Source organism: Lygodium microphyllum, chromosome 1 (genome assembly GCF_053477565.2).
Source record: "Lygodium microphyllum isolate KBCC chromosome 1, Lygodium_microphyllum_v1.1.10, whole genome shotgun sequence".
NCBI classification, from domain to species: domain Eukaryota; kingdom Viridiplantae; phylum Streptophyta; class Polypodiopsida; order Schizaeales; family Lygodiaceae; genus Lygodium; species Lygodium microphyllum.
This window is the reverse complement of record NC_141135.1, coordinates 163,003,034-163,025,274: the sequence shown is the minus strand read 5'-3', so window position 1 is coordinate 163,025,274 and position 22,241 is coordinate 163,003,034. Positions and strand designations below refer to the sequence as shown.

The 22,241-nt window shown below is 35.9% G+C and overlaps 1 pseudogene; it reads left to right on the top strand.

Annotated features, from left to right (window-relative positions):
• Window positions 1-5,167: 5,167 nt before the first annotated feature.
• LOC148041908 (NADPH-dependent aldo-keto reductase, chloroplastic-like) lies at window positions 5,168-12,506 on the top strand (annotated as a pseudogene).
• Window positions 12,507-22,241: the final 9,735 nt, after the last annotated feature.

The following is a 22,241-nucleotide window of genomic DNA, read 5'->3' as shown; positions in this document are numbered from 1 at the left end:
ACAACTCATGACACTCTAGGCATATATGATCCTTCTTGCCACAATGATGACATGTCACATTAGCATTTCTCCCACGAGACTTGCTACGCGACTTACCATGCATCTTAGACCTAGACTTATGTGAGTCTCTACCACGTCCATACCCACGATCATTCTTTCCATTACCATCTCTGCCTCTAACAGTCAAAGCATGTGACACACGAGACGCACCCAAGTTCTTACGGTTGATCTTTTCCTACAGAAGAGCACTCTCTACATCAGGCAAGTTCAAAATACTAGCAGGAGCACATAAGGCAATGCGAAATACATCCCATGACTCACTGAGAGTCCCAAGAAAAAGCAATGGAGTAACCTCATCATTGAAAGTAATGCGCTGCGAAGTCAAGTTCTTGAGAATAGCATGGAACTGGCTTAAATGAGAAGACATCGTCATATTCTCCTTCATGTGCATGTCCATAAGTTGCTTTAGCCAATACATCTAACTTGCTGGACTTTTCTTGTCATAGAGGTTTTGAATTTTATCCCAAAGCTGCCAAGCACTTTGTGCTTCCTCAACCACATTGTAATGCACCAGTTTAGTGAGAGACAAGATGAGGGTGGACTTGCATAACTCATCAAGCTCATCCCATTCGTCATCAATCATAGTTTCAGGCTACTCGCCATGCATCCTTTGTGGCTTTATATGTGATTTCTACACCAATACTGACCAAACTTGGCTCTTCCAATAGGCATAATTTGTATCATTAAGCTTAGTGATGTTAAAGATAGCATTGTCAATGGAAGAAGATGCCATAATGTAGTTCAAAATGGTACAGGCTGTTCAAAACTACTTGCTCTTTTCTGTTGTAAACAGTCAAAATACCACCAAAACCAAGGCAAAATAACCATGAACTGATAGCTAATGATGTCGTCCACCAAGTACCATCAAAAGTACATGAAATCATGATGATTCAGCATCAAAAATACATCATAGTCCATGCATGACTGCTTTCTATAATAAATTACAGCCAGGTACAATGAGAGCAAATTGTAGACAAAATGAATGCACCAAGTCAACCACTGACTGTCAAAGCATAACGAGCATCAAACGAGCATAAATCAACATGTGACAATCATACAGACATCGAGAAAACACCCAAGCATGTCAAATGAATCTGTTAGTAAGCTGGCACACCCCTTGTGTAATAGGGCAAAGTGTACACAACACTGGCAAGACTTGACACAAATAGGTGTATGCTCAAGAAGTGCAAAGCCCAAATCAGCCCAAGTATATATGTGAGAACCACTACATATCAACCATGCAACATCCAAGTGAAGATCCCAATCTCAAGTATCTAAATGCTCAAGTAGCATAAATCCACATGCTCTATGTCTGTCAAGCATATCAAGATGCTCCCACTAGCACAAAATCCGTAAATGTCAAGCAAGAAAGCTCAAACAAAGCATGTAAGAGTGCACTAGTGACTTGTGTCCAAGATCAAGTATCAATGAGACATTCCGAGCATGTAGGCTCCATAACATCCATAGACATCAAGTACATCCAAAATGTTATTCTAGCAAGCCAAGAAATAGCCAAATTAAGCTTCGAGCAATCAAATGTTAAGCCAAAGCAAGGCTCAGTAGCATCCAACTCCAGACAATGTAATGGGCATGTAGTAGTGGCATAGGCTAAGTATGTCAAGACCGGTTAGACATAAGTGAATTACATACCATAAGTACATCAAAGATGGAGATCCAAATGCTATGCGAAGCAAGCTCAAGCTCAACCAATGATCCGACGCAATATCAAGCTCAAAGTCGACCTTAATGATCAATACATCAAAGTATATCTCCAAAGCATGTCCCAAGTCCAAGAGGGCATAGGCAAACATGAAATAATAGGCTTCAACCCACTGTTGTATAGCAGTCAATTATTGTTCAAAATGGAGATTTTTCAGTCCAAAAATCAGTCCAAGATCATGGAAATACATATGTCTTGCATCCCCCAACAATCGGTCATCAATAGGTATCAAACCGCTTAACTAGGAAGCACCAAAAAAGCATAGGCATCAACTGCTAGTGTACCATTGATATTTAATGTCTATAAGTTACTATAAACGGTTTCATAATAGTGCTATAGGACCTCAAATCAATGTCCAAGGCTTGGGAGGTGTCAAAGCATGTCAAACATCAATGCCAAGGGTGCCACAATAATCTAGGAGCAAGGCATGACCTTCAGCAAGCGGGAGATGAGCTATCCAAGGGGCATGTAGATAAAGTGCAAATCATGATGATCTGCTGATGGATTCTGCTACTGTTTTTGTCCTGGTCAGGATGGTAAGGAAGCTCTAGGGGGTGCCAAAGAAGGCACACAACAAGCCTCAAGTGCTCACAAGAGGTCTATGTCAAGATATGGAGCACCGGAGCTTCAATGGTGCTGCCCCCTTGCTCTTCTTAGACATGTAGACCTATAACTAGTATGAAACCCTAAGGAAAATGAAGAAATACCTTTGTTGGAATTCCCTGAGGGTACCCAAATGGGCTAGGTAGGTGCTCAGGAAGCAGGGGAGTGATGGGAGATCGAGAGAGTTGGGCTATGGCTATTAGGAAGGAGACCCAATGAATGTAGGTAATCAATAGAAAGCTGAAGACACCACAAACCAATCCATGCTTTGATACCAGTTGAAAGGTGAAAAGGAACGAAGCTTGCTTGGAAGAGCTATGGCAGGAGAGCAAGAGCAAGAAAGAGAGAGAGATCAAATGGGAACTCCAACAATCACAATGTGTGACCATGACTGTCCTTTATTCAAACTATCACTAATAACACATTGTGACTGGTCACACATTGGCGGGTGTTATTAGTGTAGTTATACACGGGCGGCTAGGCAGAGGCGCCTTTATCCCCAACAATTTTTTGGACATACAACCCAATAATGATTTCTTACCAACACTTTGCCTGTTAGATAACACATTAAAAATGATGGGTAGGCTCTCAGCCTCGATACCCCAAATGGGCTAAGTTTTGCATGGGTTGGTTGCAATTAGGGTTGACCCATGGTGGTCTAGTGATCATACACTAAGATATTAGAGTCATCTCCCTCATCAATTAGCGCATCAAAGGTGTATGCCTTTTGAGAAATCATGGTTATTTACGGGTAGGCTAGTGCCATTGCTTCCTCATCCTCCTCCTCTAGTTCTATGATGGTTGCAACTCTCATATTCATTGGTGGTCCTATCATCGAAGGAGGAACTTGTGCCACATGTCACTTTTATGGCATTATTTTTTAGGTGAAAGGGAAGATTTCTAGCCCTTTCTTTTTTAGACTTTTAAATATAGCCTTTTTAAATTAGTGTATGGTACCTTTTTGAATTAGCACATGGTGACCGTTGATAAATAAATACAGGAACTCACGCTAGTGTTTACATAAACTTTCATTCTATGCATTTTTTTCTCTCACCCACAACCACATCCTTTGTGCATTGAGAGTATGTGTGCTTCTAACAAAACCCGTTCATTCTCAGAAACCAATACATTTCTCATGTAACAAAATACTATTTGTCATTTTTTTTGTGCAAGTGTTAAAAAATGATTGAATGAGCTATTTCAGGGCATTGAGAATGAGTAAATTAGTTATTTTTATTGTGAAATGATTCAATCAGTCAATTTTGTTGAATGAAATGCAATAAAGGCAATCTACAAAGCCCCTCTGACCTCCATTATCATGTTTCATAAGTTTGGTTCATTGTCCGATGAAACAGAAATGTGATGCCTGATTCACTGCCTAAAGACTCGACTTGCATTTCATAAGGCAATCCTCTTTTGATTTCACCCTCATCATAGCTAAGGTTATCCAATTACAAGTTAAAACTAAGTTGTTTTCAAACATGTACGATATGTTATGCAAGCATTTGTAAAATTGGAGTATGATATATGGATTTAGACATAATAAATGAGTAGAATAAAGTGTCATTTTGGCCCATAGTTTCGTGTTTGGTGATCCAAGAGGAGGAAGAGGACATTGAAACTTTTCTCAAGCTCCCTTGATGAGCATGCTTTCAAAATGGTAAATTTTAAAGCCAAGAGTGAGTGCCTCATAAAATGTGAGAAAGCCAAAAATGGCATGAAGGGTTTGATGGGATTTTTCTAGCAATCTTGCTTTGATCCTGTACATATATAAAATGATGCAATTCTGATGTTCTATGTGCACCAACTTACACAAATTTAAATTTCTTATTTGGATCTAAGAAAATATGGATCGGTACTTTGTATTCCTAAACTTGTCTTGTTGTTTTAGAATTTAGTTGTGTGAGTAATCAAGATGACTAAAAGGAAGATTTCTCTAGAGGGAATGGAGGAAGAGGATTTGGAGGATACATGTGACGAGAAGCTCTTTGATTTCCTCCATGCAACTAGAAATTCATCTAGATTTATTTACATTAAAGATCTGCTCAATGTTCCCTTTGATTTGCAAGAGCTCTTGAAGGACCTTGAAGACAAATTGAAGGATTATAGGGAGTGTTATGATAGATATGTACAGGGCCTAGAGATTGAAGGATTTTTCCATTACAGTGATGTAGTGGAAGCTATCAATGCTGCTAGAACAACTTTTCAAACAAGGTTTAGCCTCATTGATGAGGAATTCAAGAAGTGGGAAGAAGATTTCCCTTTTCATCAGAATTGGCACTAATGTCTTTTTGTCCACAAGGATGTTGGAATTTTTATATATCTTCAGTATATGGATAATTATTTTTTCGATACAATATAAGAGAAGAAGACAGATATTGCAAGTAAAGATAAAGAGGTTGAAGAGAAGGAAAAAATGTTTCAATAGGATATTGAGAACCAACTAGTGCAAGGATTTGTTGTTGCTTTGTTTAAAAGTGAGAATATTACAAAAGTGGAAGAAAAGAAGATAGATTTGAGTGTAAAGATTGAAGAAGGTCCTCTTGATTGAATCCCAACATTTTTCACTTACCTCATCAAGAAAAATAGATATATATTGCTAAATGGTATTCAATACATTTTTTATCTGAGAGAAGATTATTGCTTAGCAATCATTGTAGGATGGGGCCAAAATGATAAGAATGTTATAAGTTATTTGAACAATAATTGCTAGCAAGTCTTGATGTTGAGGGAGAGAATTTTCAAGACCACTCTGTAGCCTTGCATTCATGTATTAATCAAATCATGGAATATGAAAAGGAGGGGTTACCTACAGAGGAAGAGTTCTCAATAAATTTAGCAAGGTATGAAAAGAAACTGAAGCCTCCATTAGAGGAGAAACCAAAAAGTTCAAGAAATCTTTATAATGATAGTCTTCTTGAAGAAGATGAAAACCCTAGGGTATGAAATATCATTTTAAGATATCTATTGTGGTTTATATTAGAGTTTGTTATTCATTATAGTCAATTATTATTGGATATTTATCTATTGATATATTACACTATTGTGGTTTATTGTGCAAATAGAAATTGAAGATCTAAACAACTTTCTTGGAAGAGCCAAGGGCTCAAGGCCATTGAAGCTTGGCAAAAGTCAAGGCCTTGGTCATTATATTGGAAGCTAAAATAAACAAACAGTTGCAATTTATCATAGCAAGTTGTCAATCTCTCCAAGCATGCTAATGATGGCTTTGAAAGCTATCTCCAAGGTGATTAGATACCAAGTTTTCAATAGAGGATCAGATAATATAATTTTGGTGGAGAAGGAACTTGAAGCTCTAAGAGTTTTTGGCTTCGTGCCTAGATATAGTGAACCTAGGGTAGGATACTTTGGAGTTCTTGCTCTTATTTGCTCTCCCATGTAGGAGATGCCAAGAATTTGAAGCTTCTTCCAAGCTATAGGAAACAAGAATTCTTGAAATATAGAGATCTTATTAAGTGGGATAAAACAAAATATTCCTCTAGAGGCCCTAGTGAGTTGTTTGAAACTACAGACTCTTCTATAGAGCAGAGTCAGACTAAAAGATGTTAAGGGTTTCTTGAAACCCATTTTTTTTCATCTCTTTGTCTAGTTTCTAACAATTCTGAAAATCTTTGCTTTGCACAAGAGTTTAAATATCCATGTTTTCTTCTTTGGGGTACCAATTTGTATAGTCCTTTCCAAAGATGATGTATTACATGATGTGGTTGTGTCTTTGAGCTTGAATTTGTGCCAAATTTGTCTATAGAACCATTGGAAGACCTCTAATAAATTGTTTGCTTTGTATCTTCCTCCTCCATGTCTTGTGTGTCTAAAGTATTTTGTTCTTACTTAATAATGTGATTTTTCCATACCTTGTGTTGACCAAATAGATAGAGATCCATATTCCTTGATAAAATATGGAGCATGATTGTATAAAATATATTGTATGGTAAACAAATAAATAAATTTAATAAAAAAGCCTTATATAAGTCAGACAATTAAGAGACATACATGTATAAACTTCTTACCATATAGTGAGTGAAGTGTTGATCACCTCAAGCTTCTGTTATTTCCTTTTTAAAAATGTTCAATTGGTTTTCGAAGTCTTTGAGATCATCATCATTCCATTCTGTTTTATCACAATGAAAGAATACTTTGTCTAGTCTTTCCCAAATATTGGTTTTTTTATTCCAAGCTTGTCTATTATTAGCACGATCCTTAACTGCATTATGTAGAGACTTCCACTACTTGTATCTATAGTTGAGCCATCATTCTTAGAGTTTATCTTACCAAGTCTCCCGTGAACGCCCTTGAACCTTCTAGCCTTCACTCCACCAATAGATGGATTTTTGGGGACACAATTGCCATTCCTAGAGTTTATATTACCAAGTCTCCCATGAAAACCTAGAAACCTTCTGGCCTTCACTCCACTAATAGATGGCATTTTGGAGACACAATTGCCATCCTTAAACTTTTAAAGATCTGGTTCAATAACAACATTACTACCATGCAAACCAATTGTAGATAAGACTTTTTCAATCTTTGTTATAGCATCTATTCTAACTGATAATGGCTTTAGCTTCTATGTAAACCCTATATAAAGATGAACAAGCTTTTCAATTATCCTACAAAGCGTATGAAGTACACAGATATGGGCATTTACTAAAAGAATATCTAGGACTAGCTTAAACTTTGGATCCTTATTGTGCATAGAGGGAGCTCTATTCCAATTGCTTGAGTTCAACTCTATGGCTTGGGACAAGCAATCTAGGTAAGGAGATCTAGAGTTGGCTCCCTTTGATACATTGTACATACATTGAGTGTCTTTAAGTCACCAGCTATGTGCCACTCAATATTTTAGTTCCCAAATCCTTCAACAAATAGCTCTTCTCCTACACATGTTGTCTCTTAATAACATAATGTAGTATTGGTATTTGATGAAAAACCCAAGACAATATATCGAAATCCTATGTATCTACTTCGAATACTCCTAGCCAACCACCGGATGTTGTGTTCGGATTGAACATTAAATGACATGGAGTGATTACAATGACCTGATAAAAGTGCTCTATTCATCAAGGTAATAGAGACCCTATCTAATTTTGTGCATTTCAAAATCTCACTTTCATCAAGTTTAACCACAAATCTAGCCACTCCTTGTGCATCTTCTACTTACAAGCTATAGAATCTGATTATTAAACATTGCAGGGTGGGAAAGTCAAGGAAAATATTGTTAAATTCATTGAATATAACAATATTTTTATGTCCTTGAAGCTAGCCTTGATATGGAAATGCTTACCCAAAATCTCCATCATTTTGTTATTCACTCTCTGTCTGATAGTTTTAACCATAGATGTCCTTGGAAGTGTGCAATTGCGTACCTGTCCTTGCTTCATATTTGATTGTAAAAGTTAAAAAAGTTGCATATAAGCATCTTGACTAATACCACTACTATCTAATGTCTTCTACACCAACTCAATATCCAAAGAATGATCCTTTATAAATAACTCAAAGTGTTGTTTCTTTGCCTTTTAAAAAAATCTCTTTTTGAAAATATCTTTTAAAACTACTGAAGGAAGAAGATAATAATAAAACTGAGATACTTTTAAAGAATCTCTTTCACTTACACTCAGTTGAAGAGGATATCAAAATAAAAATAACATTATAAATCAATATAATTAATTATAAATAAAAATATATTTAATATTTTTAAAGTTAAAAAAAACCATACCTTATTGCTTCGATTCTTAAACTACAACCATCTCCTCCTTGTTTGAGACTCTCAATATTTTTAAGAGCCCTTTATTGATTTCAAAGGCCTAAAATAGTTTGCTTTCTTTGACAAGATTTGATTTGTTTCTCCAACGAATGTATCCTTTGTTGACAGCCCTCTAGCTTTTGCAATAACTCATTCTTATGTTTTGATAAAAGATAGTTTTCCAATCTGAGGACATCTTTTTCTGCAATGAAGTTAAGTGTATAACCTAGAAACCCATTATAACTATCACCAATGAGCCTCATCAATTGATGAAGAGATATTATAGAAAGACAGAGTGCTATTTTTACTAAGATCTTTGGGATATAGCATGGCATCTATTCAAAGATCAATGTTCTTCTTTCCTTCAAATTTGAGTATATGTTTTGTAGACTTTGCAATAGTAATGGGTTTTGTTCTCTTCCTTATTGGTTCATACTCACACTATCCAACTCAATATGAATATGATAGAGATGTCTTTTTCTGGAGCTACAGAGATCATTGGATGATTGATCCTCCATAACTAAGGATGTGATTAGAAGATTGGATTGAAAAACTATATGAATTAGAAACAAGAAAGAAAACGAAAAAGAAACTAGTGAGGGGAAAGAAAGAAGAAAGTGAGAATGGAGGGAAGCAATCAAACATCAAACAAAATTCAAATTGAACATTAGTTTTTCACTTTAATGAGGATGAGTAAGATCTTCATTATAAGAATCTTTGTCACTTCAATGATAGCCTAGATTTCTAAGTTTGATGTAACCATAAGAATATCACACGATTTTTTATATATTCATTTATCAAAGTATAAAAGTTTTTAAATTAAAAAAATGATTTTATTTTCTAAAATATTTTCTCTCTTTAAAATCGCTTACAACATGACATTTTCGAGACCTCAAAACTCTCCTAATACATGTAGGATTCAAGTTTTTGTGTTTACTATTTCTCTCTGTATCATATGAATAATCAGGTTGGCTACCACCGTTTCGATACGGTAGTTGTCTACAACAATGAGGACTTTCTTGGAGAGGCCCTGGCAGAGGCTATGGTATCGGGTCTCATGAAGAGACAGGATCTGTTCATCACCTCCAAGCTCCAGCCCACCGATTCGTACCCCGAGGCCGTCTTGCTTGCCATCACTAAAAGCCTCAAGTCTGTATGATTAGTACCCTTGTTTTATTTCTCGTTCCAAGCTCTCCTACCATCAATTTTGATAAACTAATACAGCAATCAATGCAAGGCTGAAAGATTCTACCTTCTATTAAACATAACTAGCGTTCTACGCGCACTTCACGTGCACAGAACGCTAGGCCGCTTTGCGTCAGCTTCGCTGCCTCAAAGCGGCAAGCGAAGTTGCCGTGCTATTGCAGGCAACTTTGCTTAACAATTCATTTCTCATATTTCTCTCTCCTCTTTTTTCTCTCTTTCTCTCTCTCTCTCTCCCCCCCAAAATTCCCTATGTCTAATTTTCTCTCTCTCTCTCTCTCTCTCTCTCTCTCTCTCTCTCTCTCTCTCTCTCTCTCTCTTTCTTGGCCTTCTATTTTATTTTATTTTTCTCCTCTCTTGGTTTTCTTTCTCTCTCCTTTTTTTCTCTCCTCGCTTTTTTTTTCTCTCTCTCTCTCTCCCCTTTTATTCTCCCCTCTCTCTCCTCTCTTTTCCTTCTCTCTCCCTCTCCTCTTTTTTCCTTTTTAATCTCCTTTTCTCTCTCTCTTCATTCTCTTTTTAAATTTTTACTTTTCTCTCTCTCTCTCTCTCTCTCTCTCTCTCTCTCTCTCTCCCCCCTCTCTTTTCCTTCTCTCTTTCTCCTCTATTTTTTATTCTCTCTTTTTAAATTTTATATTTTCTCTCTCTATAATTCTCTCTACATGTTCTCTCTCTCTTTTTCTTCTTCTTTCACTTTCTCCCCCCCCCCCCTCAGTCTCTCTTAAAGTATGTAAATTTTATCTTTTCCCTATATATAATTATCTCTTTATGTTTATATTCTCTCTCTTCTTCTCCTCTCTCTCTCTTTCTCTCTCTCCACTCCCTTTTTTTCTTCTTCCCTTTCTCCTAATTTCCATTTTTTTCTTCTCTCCCTCTCTCTTTTAAATTTTATATTTTTCTTCTCTTCATCTCTCTTTTAAATTTTATATTCTCTCTCTCTCTCTTCCCCCCTCTCTCCTTCTCTCTTCCTTCCTCTCTCTCTAAAAAAATATTTAAAATTTAAAAAAACTTTTCTCTTTTTTCCTTTTTCCCATCTCTCTTCCTCTTTTCCTCTCTCTTCTTCTTATTATTCTTCTCTCTCTCTCTCCCCCCCCCTCTCCTCTCCTTTCCTTCTCTCTTCTCTTTTTTCTTTTTTTTCTTCTCTTTAAATTTTTTCCTTTTTTTAAATTTTATCTTTCCTCTCTCTATAATTCTCTCTCTTTTTCTTCTTCTTATTTTCTCTCTCTCATTTTTTCATCTCTGTCTCTGTCCCTCCTCTCTCCTCTTTTTTCCTTTTTGCTTTCTCTCTCTCTTTCTCTCTTAAATTTTATATTTTTTCTCTTTATAATTCTCTTTCTCTCTGTTCTCTCCCTCTCCTCTTCTTTCTTTTTTGTTCTTTGTATTTTTTTCTCTCTCTCTCTCTCTCTCCCTCCTTATTTTAATTAAACAAAAAGTTTACATTAAAATTTTTAATCGGAGAGAGAGAGAGAGAGAAAAAACCTGGGCCCTACGCATGAGAGAGAGGGGTGGAGGGGGAGAAGAAAAATGTTTAATTAAAAAAAGACTATTCTCTTTTCTCTTTCTTCCCTTTCCCTTTTCGTCTTCTTCATTTTATCATTCTTCTTCTTCTTCTTCTCTCTCTCTGTTTTATTTTATCTTCTTCTCAAAGTATATGAAAAACTATGTTCGAAAAATTTTAAATTAAAAAGGTTTTTAAAATATTTAATTAAAAAAGTTTAATCTAACTGAGAGAGAGAGAGAGAGAGAGAGAGAGAAAGAGGAAACATAAGCCCTACACATGAGAGAAAGGGGGGAGGTAGGGAAAAAATTTAATTTAAAAAAGAAAGGGGTTAATTTTATAAAAAAAGAAAAAATCAATCTTTAATAAAAATTCGAAAGAGAAAGAGAAAAGAAAATGAGATATTACACGGGAGAAAGAGAGGAAGGGAGGGGATTTTGATTAAAGAAAAGAGGTTTGGAAAAGGAATAGGTTCCAAAAGCCCTTGAGGGTCAAGGCTTTCTACCTCCAAAGAACTGAAGCTCGATTATCTGGACCTTTACCTCATCCATTGGCCCGCTAGAATGAAGGAATCCCACATCGGTCTGGGAAGCCAAGCCAGCTAGTTTCCTGACCTTGGATATTGTCCGTCGCACATGGCAAGCTATGGAGATAGCCCTGCAACAATTAGGTCCATGGGGGTCAGCAATTTCTCCTCCAAGAGGATCCTCGACCTGAGCGAGTTTGCAAATATCCTGCCTGCAGTCAATCAATCAGGTACGAACGGACATCCCAGTGGCGAGCACGGTACTCTTCCTGCTTAACATTCTTACTTAAAAGTTGATCAACTGCTACATGCCAAGAACACTGCAAAAAAACAGCAAGTGCATTTTGTTTATTCAGAATGCGCTTACCACACCAGTCACTGTACACCCAGCAGATGCCCAAAAGACTCTGTAAAGTAGATATTAGTGGGCATTTGATTCACTCTAGTAGGCTTCTACGCATGCCTGAATTGCATGAGCAGGTGCGTGTGTAATCCAGATTTCTCCATAGGCTGCTGTGGTGGCTTGCTGTGGCATGAACTACAACCTCATTGGTTTATCTTGGCTGGTCTGTTATTTGATCCTTTATGGTTCTGGACGAGGCAAAAGAAAGGAGGTCTGAGCATGATATTGGCATGAATTACTATATGCAATATTAACTGACTGCTGGAGTTCTCTGTCCAGGTAGAGATGCACCCTAAATGGCAGCAAAGACAACTGAGAGCCACTTGTAACAAGTTCAATATTCATGTCAGTTCCTATTCATCATTAGGAGCTCCTCTCATGAAATGGGGGCACCCCAGATGTCATTGAGGATCCTGTGATTAAGGATATCGCTCTCAAGCATGGATCCAGATCTCCTGCACAGGTGAGTGCTCATCCCATAATGTGTGCTTGCATGGTATTGTCATGTCAATGAGCTTTTAATTGCCGTATTTCCCAGATGACAGTTAGGATTGTTGCCCAACTGTTCTCTTAGGCTTATCAATAAGTCCCTTAAGATTGTGTGCTTGCTTTAATTTAAAGGTAGTACTGAGGTGGGCATTGGACCAGGGGGTGAGTGTGCTCCCCAAGAGCTTCACCAAGAAGCGGATGATTGAGAACATTCAGGTTTTTGGGTGGCAGCTCACTGAAGATGATTGAAGCATTGGAGTAGAAAAAGAATGTTGATGGGCATTTTCTGTGCAGTGATAGTGGCCCATTCAGAACTGTGGGGTGGGGAAATCTGATACATGATCCCATACAATGCAGTAATGAATAGCATAAGGGAATGCATCTTGTATATTTGGTTCAAAACATAGACTCTGAGAATTGGTCTCTACAACATGCACAAGGTATTATATGCTTGCTTCTTCTCAATAACCCATTTTTAACCTTCTCTATATACGTTTGTAGTCAAGGCTTGCATGACCTAAAACCTGCAGGAACATCGTAAAGATCAATGTGGTAGGCAGTCACTTAGAGCTATGCAATATATGTTTGAAAATACATGTATTGAAAATAGTATCTTAACCCATCACCTGCCTAAAGTAGTCTTGAGTCTAAGTTCCACCTACGTGAGCGAGTTACAGAACAAAGGCCACTTTTTTACAAACATATGAGAGGTGTTCTTTGGCCAAAATGGAGAGCTATTATTGTTAGGGTTTTAGATGATGCTAAAATGAGCAAGATGTTGTGGACATGTAATTCAGTTGTTGCTTAGATGAGTCATGATATGCCTCGGTCTACTTCAACAAAATATATATTCCATTTGCAATTGTAGGGTATGCATGCATGCACGTATAGTCTACATAAGGGGACAAACTGCAAGGAAAGATAGCGATGAAGAGAGTTGTGGGACGTGCTAGGTTTTTTGCAAAAACATGATTGATAGTGATTGCATTTGGATTATGCATGGCTCTCACAACATTCACACCTCTTGAATTTGATGATGACAGCTCTCCTAGCTCTCTTTGGTTACGTCCTACCATGGATATACAATATCATGTATCATACCAATAATATATATGTCAAGTGAGATTAACGAATTTGGGCATCCCTATTGCTGCACTTCACCACATGCAAAAACATGTAACTATTCCTACACTTCAAAAATTTGTTAGCTCTTATCATGGCAACCTTTGGAAGTTTAGATGTCAATGCTACGATTCTGAGATGAATGCTAAATATGGTATAAAAGAGTGGAATATGTATAAGAGTGTATGTTTGTGTGTATCTCACTAAAAACACCTCACATCAGTTGATTGGATCTCTTAGATATTGTTTGAATTTGCTAACCATGAGTATGCATATAATTAATATTTCAAATAACCTAGGTTAGATTGATTAAATGGGTCAACCTACTATCCAAAGTTAAGGAAAGAATAAAATAACTATGCAAATGACATGCATGGAACTATTTTCCCTACTTTGCAACTACCTAAAATATTAGAACTATTTGCCATGCTTTACAACTCCCTAAAATATTGACAAACTATGCCGAATTGTTATTTACTCGTGCATGACTTGAGGAAGAGTGTTGGTGAAAAGCTTTGCCAAATGATCTTGAGTCTTGCTAATCTCCATCATTGACCATTCAATGTCTTGCTTGTGATGCACAAAGGATGTGGTTGTGGGGGAGAGAGAAAAATGCATAGAAGGAAAGTTTATGTAAACACTAGTTTGAGTTCTTATATTTATTTATCAACGATCGCCATGTACTAATTCAAAAAGGTACCGCACACTAATTCAAAAAGGCTATATTTAAACTAAAAAAGAAAGGGCTAGAAATCTTCCCTTTCACTTGAAAAATAATGCCATAAAAGTGTTAGGACGATTGAAATCGACAGTGATACGTGGCACAAGTTCTGAGGTGACAATGGTATACCTAATTTTGAGTTTTTTTTGTTTCATATAGAGATTTCAGATGGCTAGAATTAAGGCTACTACAAGAAAGTAGAAAGTTGATCCTAGAGGCCTTGCTCTGCAAAGATCCATCAATCCTCCAAGCCTTTCAAACTTGCAAGGAAATCAAAGCCAAGGAGAACGTTTTCACATGTTAGATGTTGGAAGAAGATTAGAAGTGCAATGAAGGCTTTGGATAATGCAATTTCAAACTGCCCTTTCAAAGGCTTGTCAGAGAAATTCGCGACAAACATAATCTTGATAATTTTAGATGGACAAGGAAAGCTCTTAATTACATCCATAAGATTGCAAGAGATTTTTTGATTGAGTTTTTTTCAAGATTCTTATATCTGTGCGCTCATGCATACAAGCTTATACTATGGATAAAGACATTATAACTCTTAGAAGGTTAAGATACAGATTTTCAAAGATCCGTGAGCTACTCTCCCTTACTGATGTGAAGACTTTCAATATTTTAAATGTGCCTTCATATAGAAAAAAGAAGGGTGATCCAGGTCCTAAGGTTGAAGATGTCGCCCATGAAAAGGACATAAGGCTACATGAGAAAGAGGAAAAAGATAAAAAAGAGAAAGCAAATAAATGGAGGGAGTATAGAAGAAAGAAGGCAAAAGAAAATAAAGCATAGCAACTACATCTTTTGAAGGAAAGCTATCTATCTTTCTTGAAAGTGTTGATCCTAAGGTCTTTAATATCTATTGCTTATTACCTGGTGATATTACATTTGATATGATCTTTTTTAACTCTCACTATGTTCAAGTCCTCAAGAATAAAACGAGAGAAGTAAATGACTATATTCTTCTTGCTAAGATGAGGTATAATACACTCAAATTTGTTTTGACTCACTATATTTTTGTAGCAATAGGTTTTCATGTTTATACTCACTATCTCCATTCCTTGGCTAAGTGTGTGTCATACATGAGCTCCCCTTTGATATACAATAAAAAATTGAAGTTCTTGATCCATCTATCTCCTCATACTATATGAGGAGTGAGCTTGATACAAGTGTATTTGATCATTGGTTCAATCCAATTGACTTTGAAACTTTGGAGATTCTTCTAATTTCATATAATAAAAAGTAAGTAATTTGATATTCTATTAGATTTTATGAGATTTTGTTTTGCTAAATTATTGAAGTGATTGTTTGCAGGTCCCATTGGAGCCTAATTGGAATACAGAGTGTGGAGAGGCAATGTTTTCTCATCAATTCTATGAAAGGAATCCATGGAAATGCTAAGTTATAAGTTATATAAACCAAGGTTCCCTTGATATTTTGATCTTTTTTTTGCAAGCATTCTAAATATTTTGATATTTTTTCAATTAATCTAAATTTTATTGTATTTTTGGTACAGATTTATAAAAAGTTTGATTGAAGTGCTAGAGAAAGAGCTTCCCATGCATTTTGATTTACTTGCAACAATGCAATATAGACAAGTTTTGGTAAGGTCTTGATTAGTATGGTTGGAACATAATAAGAAAATTTATTCTAATATAAACTATTATAAACAAGTTTCATAGTTTGACTTTATATTGTTGATTGCAGTGTCCTCATTAGGATAGTAGTCACTCTTGCGGCTAGAGAGTAATTGTAAATGCCAGAAGATTGGTTAAGTTTATTTATCTCAATGATGATAAAATTATAAAGGTAATGTGAAAGATACTAAACTTTAAGATAGAGGTTCATTGCAAAATAGTCCATTGTAAAAAATAACAATGAACTAAAAAAAAATTCTTACTAATGTATGACAATTTTCAAGGGATTGCTATACAAGTGAGCATGTTTAGTATATAAGAGCAAAGGTCATGAAGTACATAATTGTAAATTGTATGAAATTGGCAAGAACATATAGTAGTGGGGACATGGACAATGAAGGAGAGAATGTGCATGTAATTGCAGTAAGTGAAGCTATGCCTTTAACACCTAAAGGCAACCAAAGCATCAAAGAAAGGCAAAAGGACTCCTAGAAAGGATATTCCTTCTCTTAAGAAAATTCCTCAAAAAAAGAACTAGCTTTGCCTCATTACTTGTAAGCCCTTGTGTGTATAAGTCACGGAGATGGCTGACAAAAATTTGTCACAAATTTATACATGTATTTTATATTGATAGTAAATCCTTGTATTGTATGTTCTTCTTTCTCATTGTTAATATCTGTAAAAAATATTTTAAAAATATTTGTTAATCTCAAGAAGTAGAATCAGATATATACCTAAGTGGATATAATATGATATAAAAACTTACTCATTTGTTATTAAGTTGAAATATAAATGAGCATGATAGTTTAATATCTTCATTTTATAAATTCGTTTTCACTTGATGTAGCATATATGGTGATCTAATCTTTAATATTGCAATAATGTCCTCATTAAACCAAACATCAATATCCACTATAGGATTTTTGCTAAAATGATCAAAATTTCGATCTAAAGCAACTAGACTACCACCAACATAATGCCACCTACTATAATAAAAGATAAGGATGAAATTTTGAGTAGTAATCATATATTTACAAGCTATAGAGTCTTGACCTATCTTACATATAATTTTTCCTTTTGTCCTAGTGTCCCATCTCTCATCAACAAATTGTATGACATAATCATATGTTAGTCTCTTCACTGAAAGCATGGCCTTTGATATTTTTATCTCACTATTAGAAAGGAAATCAACAAATATATTAATAGGCATAAAAAAAGTAACTTTGCTTAGTCTGCTTGAGATATTAAGTTTTTCTCTCTATATCTAAAAACTTTTACATCTATAGCTCTCACTAGTAGTTGGACTTGGCAAAGGTCACTCAAAGCTTGAAAAATCTGGCAAAGAAAGGGGGGATATTGATCCTCATTAGATGTGTTGTATGAGAAAAATATAAGAATGGTCATAAAAGAATATTCCATTCTATTCAAGCTCTATCTTCTTTCTATCTTTGTACATTTCTTCTCCAATTAAACCATGCATAACATCAATGACATCAACAATAGACTGAACCGGTTACCATTCCTTAATATTAGAGGGATAGACATAGACAAGATAAACAAATGCTATAATGGAAAACCTTAAACCAAGTTCAAGAAAAGAAAAGAAAATCAAAATTTTACAATTTAGTCTATGCATTGGAAGACTTGAAGTTCTAGGTTGCAAATATAGCTTTCTATGCATAAACACATGTTGCACAAGTACATTTTTTATGCTATTCTTATTTACTCCAAGCTTGAAATCTCAGATTCTACCCTTTCAAGCAAAGATGAATAAGCTCTCATATCTTTGTATTTTCCCATATTTTGCCTATTGCATGGTGATCCAACTGCCTTTGCTAATGATAGTAGGAATCCATCTTCCATCTATTTGGAATGAGTTGAACGTTGATATGGATGTGATTTGGGAGCTTGGTCGATGCCTTGTTGAAGGTCGAATTTTTGTATCTATGGCACACAGAGAGAGAGAGAGAGAGAGAGAGAGAGAGAGAGAGAACTAGGCTATCACAAAGGGAAAAACACAAGAGGGGTAAAAGAAAGGAGGGAAAAAAATGAGTGCCAAGCTTTTTACTCATTTGTATTTAGATTAAACCGATTATTATTATTAATCCAAACATATCATTAAATAAAAGTGGCAGAGATTGTATGTCATTAATGCAAAGAATATCATAATCACAAATATAAGAGGCTAAAAATAGGTATTGATAATACAAATTCGTAATATTTTATACATACATACATATATATATATATATATATATATATATATATATATATATATATATATATGTATGTATGTATGTATGTATGTATATGTATATATGTGTATATATATATGTATATGTATGTGTATATATATATACACATATATACATATACATACATATATATATATATATATATATATATATATATAGTAAAATGATTTTTTACCTTTTGCCTTTTAAAGATAGAAGTTTCGTTACAGAGGCTTCGGTCCTATTGGTCTAAAGAGCACACTCTCTCTATCTCCTAAAAGGCATTTTTGAGACCTCAAAACTCCCCTAATGCATAGACACATACATGTGTAGAGAGAGAGAGAGAGAGAGAGAGAGAGAGAGAGAGAGAGAGAGAGAGAGAGAGAGAGAGAGAGAGAGAGAGAGAGAGAGAGAGAGACTTGCAACCTTGATGGCATGCCGCATGGTGGCCTTTTTCTTTGTGTGGCTCAACATGTCAACGACGGAGCTAGTCCCCATGCCTAGAAGCAAAATCAATGCTCCATTATTGAGATTCGTCACACACATTGATTCGGCAGCCATAGCCTATAAAAACACAAATCATTCAAGATGATAAAACTATTAACGTCTATAGGCCTTGCTTATCAAACATCAGTAGCAAATGATCAATGTTACCTACTCTTAACAAAAATCTGAGACAAGCACTTCCATTTAGCGAGGAGTTTGTTCCATTTCAAAAATCCTTCTTATGCCCAAAGTAGTGTATTATATTACAAAATCTTGGAATAATACACTACTATAACACTTGAATTAATATGGTGCAAACATGTCCTCCGCCAACTATAGTCATGTATGCCCATACTCTAGTCGCCCATTTAAAGGATATTCATGTATTCATAGATAGAAGAGGAGGGGGATAAAATATAGTAGGGATTGACATATCATAATGGCAAGCTTTATTGATGCTTCTTTGTCTTGGGTAAATGATATGCAAGCAAGTTAGGAGGCTTGAGCCTATGCAAAAGGCAAGGTAGGCCAGGGGGGTTGGCAACCTTTCACTTTGCTTTTTGCATGGAGATGATGAATGCATGTATCATGACGTCAGCCAATTAATTAGAGAGAGCTGCTTGATCACCAAAAGAAAAAGGAAATGTACTACTATAGTGCTATGGCACGAGTGGTTATGACTCATGCATCCAGGTATACATCAATTCCATACATGCATGCATGTATCGAGGAACCCTAAGGACTAGTCATCATCACCCTCACATTTGAACAAACATAGGGATCCATACATGGTGCATGTGGCTCCCTCTCAGGTTAATGTTTTGAAGCTCCATGTTGGTGGCACAGACGATGACATAGCTACCCCTTGGTGTTTGTCTACATCAATCTACTCGTCATCGTACTATTACAACACTACCTCTCGACGCACATGATCAACTATGGTCATGTGTTGGGTAACCAAGGTACCTAATTTTCTGATGTGTCATGGAATATTATGTGGCATTCCATTTAACTTGACTCTCCTCGATTACTGCAGCGATAGTCTGTGTTAACCCCACTTACTATGGTATCTAATATTGACTAGACATGTGGCACAAATTCACTAGTTTCTTTTTACAAAAGCAATTTCCAAGTTATCTACTCTCTAGTAACTGCACTCGTTTACTAGTTGATCATGTGCGCCTCTTGAGCTTTTTAATTCACCATGGTAGGGTTAGGAAACCATGCAACTCATCACCATAGTAGGTCATGTGCTCGTGTTTCACCACTGTTGATAAAAGCAACTCTTACACGTGGTACAAGCCCATGCACCTCTCCCTTTCAAAGGAAAATTTTGGATTCTTAGGGTGACAAACTCTAGCCAGGCAGTTGTGGTGTGCTACCAACAACACCTTCAACTAGCACAATGCTCTGTAAGAAGGTGGGAAGAAGATATATTTTAGTGTGGAATTGTTAATAATACCTTGTCACACTGACATAGCTATAAAAGGTGTGAGACATGTAAATGGAATAATACAATTACTGTCTCTCACCTCACCTCCTTGTTCATAGCTTACATGGAGTGCATATGAGAAGCGAGCTTTTGGAGTGAGCTTTTGAGCGAGTTTTTTTTGGCAACCTCAAGTTTTATTCCACATAGTCCACTTGGTCCACTTTTTTTTTTGAGCATATACCAAGCATCAATGCTACTCCTCCATTGCCGCTGCCACCACTATCACCACCATTAGCACCGCTACCACCACCACCACCACATCTTACTCTCCCCCTCCTCATTAGAGCCACAATCAATTCTCCTTTCTCTCTCCTCATATGTTGGGGACCAACCACCGACATCTCACTTCCATTCAATAACATTACCACCACTAGCACTGCTACTACACCACCACATCTTACTCTCCTCCTCCTCATCAGAACCACAATTCATTCTCCTCTCTCTCTCTCTCTCTCTCTCTCTCTCTCTCTCTCTCTCTCTCTCTCTCTCTCTCTCTCTCTCTCTCTCTCTCTCTCTCTAACAACACATTAGTAGTTCTCTCTCCTTCATTGCTTTACATCACTATATTAAGCTTGCGTGATTATTTTTTATAAAATTATCACAATGTTAATGGTTGAATTACACATATACAAGTGATAACAACTCTATATACATTCACATCTCCCCTCTCCCAATTATTTGTATGTATGTTATAATTACAACATGATGTATTAGTACTTCTATTATGCACACATAAGCAAAACCAAATACACTTACACATTTCTCTCTCTTTCTCTCACTCACTCACTCACTCTCTCTCTCTCTCTCATATGTTGGGGATCCATGACATCCATTTCCCTCTCCTCCTTTCTGAATAACAACCTATTTCTCTATTTCTCTTTGTCTTTTTCACCCCCAACTCTCTCTCTCTCTCTCTCTCTCTCTCTCTCTCTCTCTCTCTCTCTCTCTCTCTCTCTCTCTCTCTCTCTCTAACAATGAATTAGTAGTTCTCTCTCAACTTATTTACATCACTAGATTAATCTTATGTGTTTATCTTTGATAATATTATCACAGTGTTAATAGTTCAATTACGCATGTATATGAGATATCACACTACATATACATTCACATCCCCCCTCTTCTTTGTACATATTTTATAATTACATCTTGATGTGTTAGTACTTTAATTAGTTATGCACACACAAGCAAACTATACACACATCCACTTATACTTGCATATTGCTCTCTCTCTTCCTCATTTGATTAAGCTTACATATAGATTGAAGTTATGCATTCGTTTACAATAGACCCTTGCAAACTATTGCTTCACAATCTCCATAAAATATAGCTATGTATTACTTTATTACTTGTAGTTGTTATTCTTTTCAAAAATTCTTCATTTTAAACTTCAAACTTCAACAATCAAATATTTTAATATACTAATATATTTTACATTATACTGCATGAACTTACTACAAAAATTACAAAAAAGAATTATAAATCCACAAATGCATTTGCAAGTTAGTGAACTACTATATGCAAAGAAAATGAATATATTTATTGCTATCAATCCATTGCAAGAGGGTGAAATGGGTGTTCTCTAACAAACTCCTAGACTCCCTCATGAAAACTTACTAGCTCACTCAAACATGGAAGCATGCATTTCAAGAGGATGGCACTCAAGGGATTTTCCTTAGTCAAATAGGAAAGTATCTATTTGAAGAGGATGGTATCCATGGGATATCTTGAAGTGTAAATGGATATGTAAAGGAGTTAGGTGGGTTACATTGCATCTTCTTTATGCTATCATCCACAAATAGTATCATTGTAGGACTAAAGTGTGGCCAATCAATATCATCAAAACATTTTAGAAATTGTGGCTTCACCCTGACTCCTTCCCAAAAAATGAGTTACGAGAACAAATGCACTACAAGTATCACCTTCCTACGATCAGCCATATTCTCTTTTGAAGAAGACATAAAAGTGTGACATATTCTAAAGAATACATGTGAAATTACTTACCAAGAATTTGGATCCTTATGTCTCTTGCACATTTTTTTCCGAGTATTTTTTATATAATGCATTCTCTTTAGATGAAAATTCACCTTTACGTAGTTGAGGAAGATATGGCATCTCCGGTACATCTCCTTGTTTCACTACTACTCAATCTAGTGATCCCTATATATGAGCTACTCCTTCTTCAAGTGCACCTAATCCCTATATTTTCTTAGCAAAGTTAGCAACATCCCCTTCTCCAATTGCCTATACATGAACCTACCATTCATAGTTATATTATATATAGAGAACTCATTG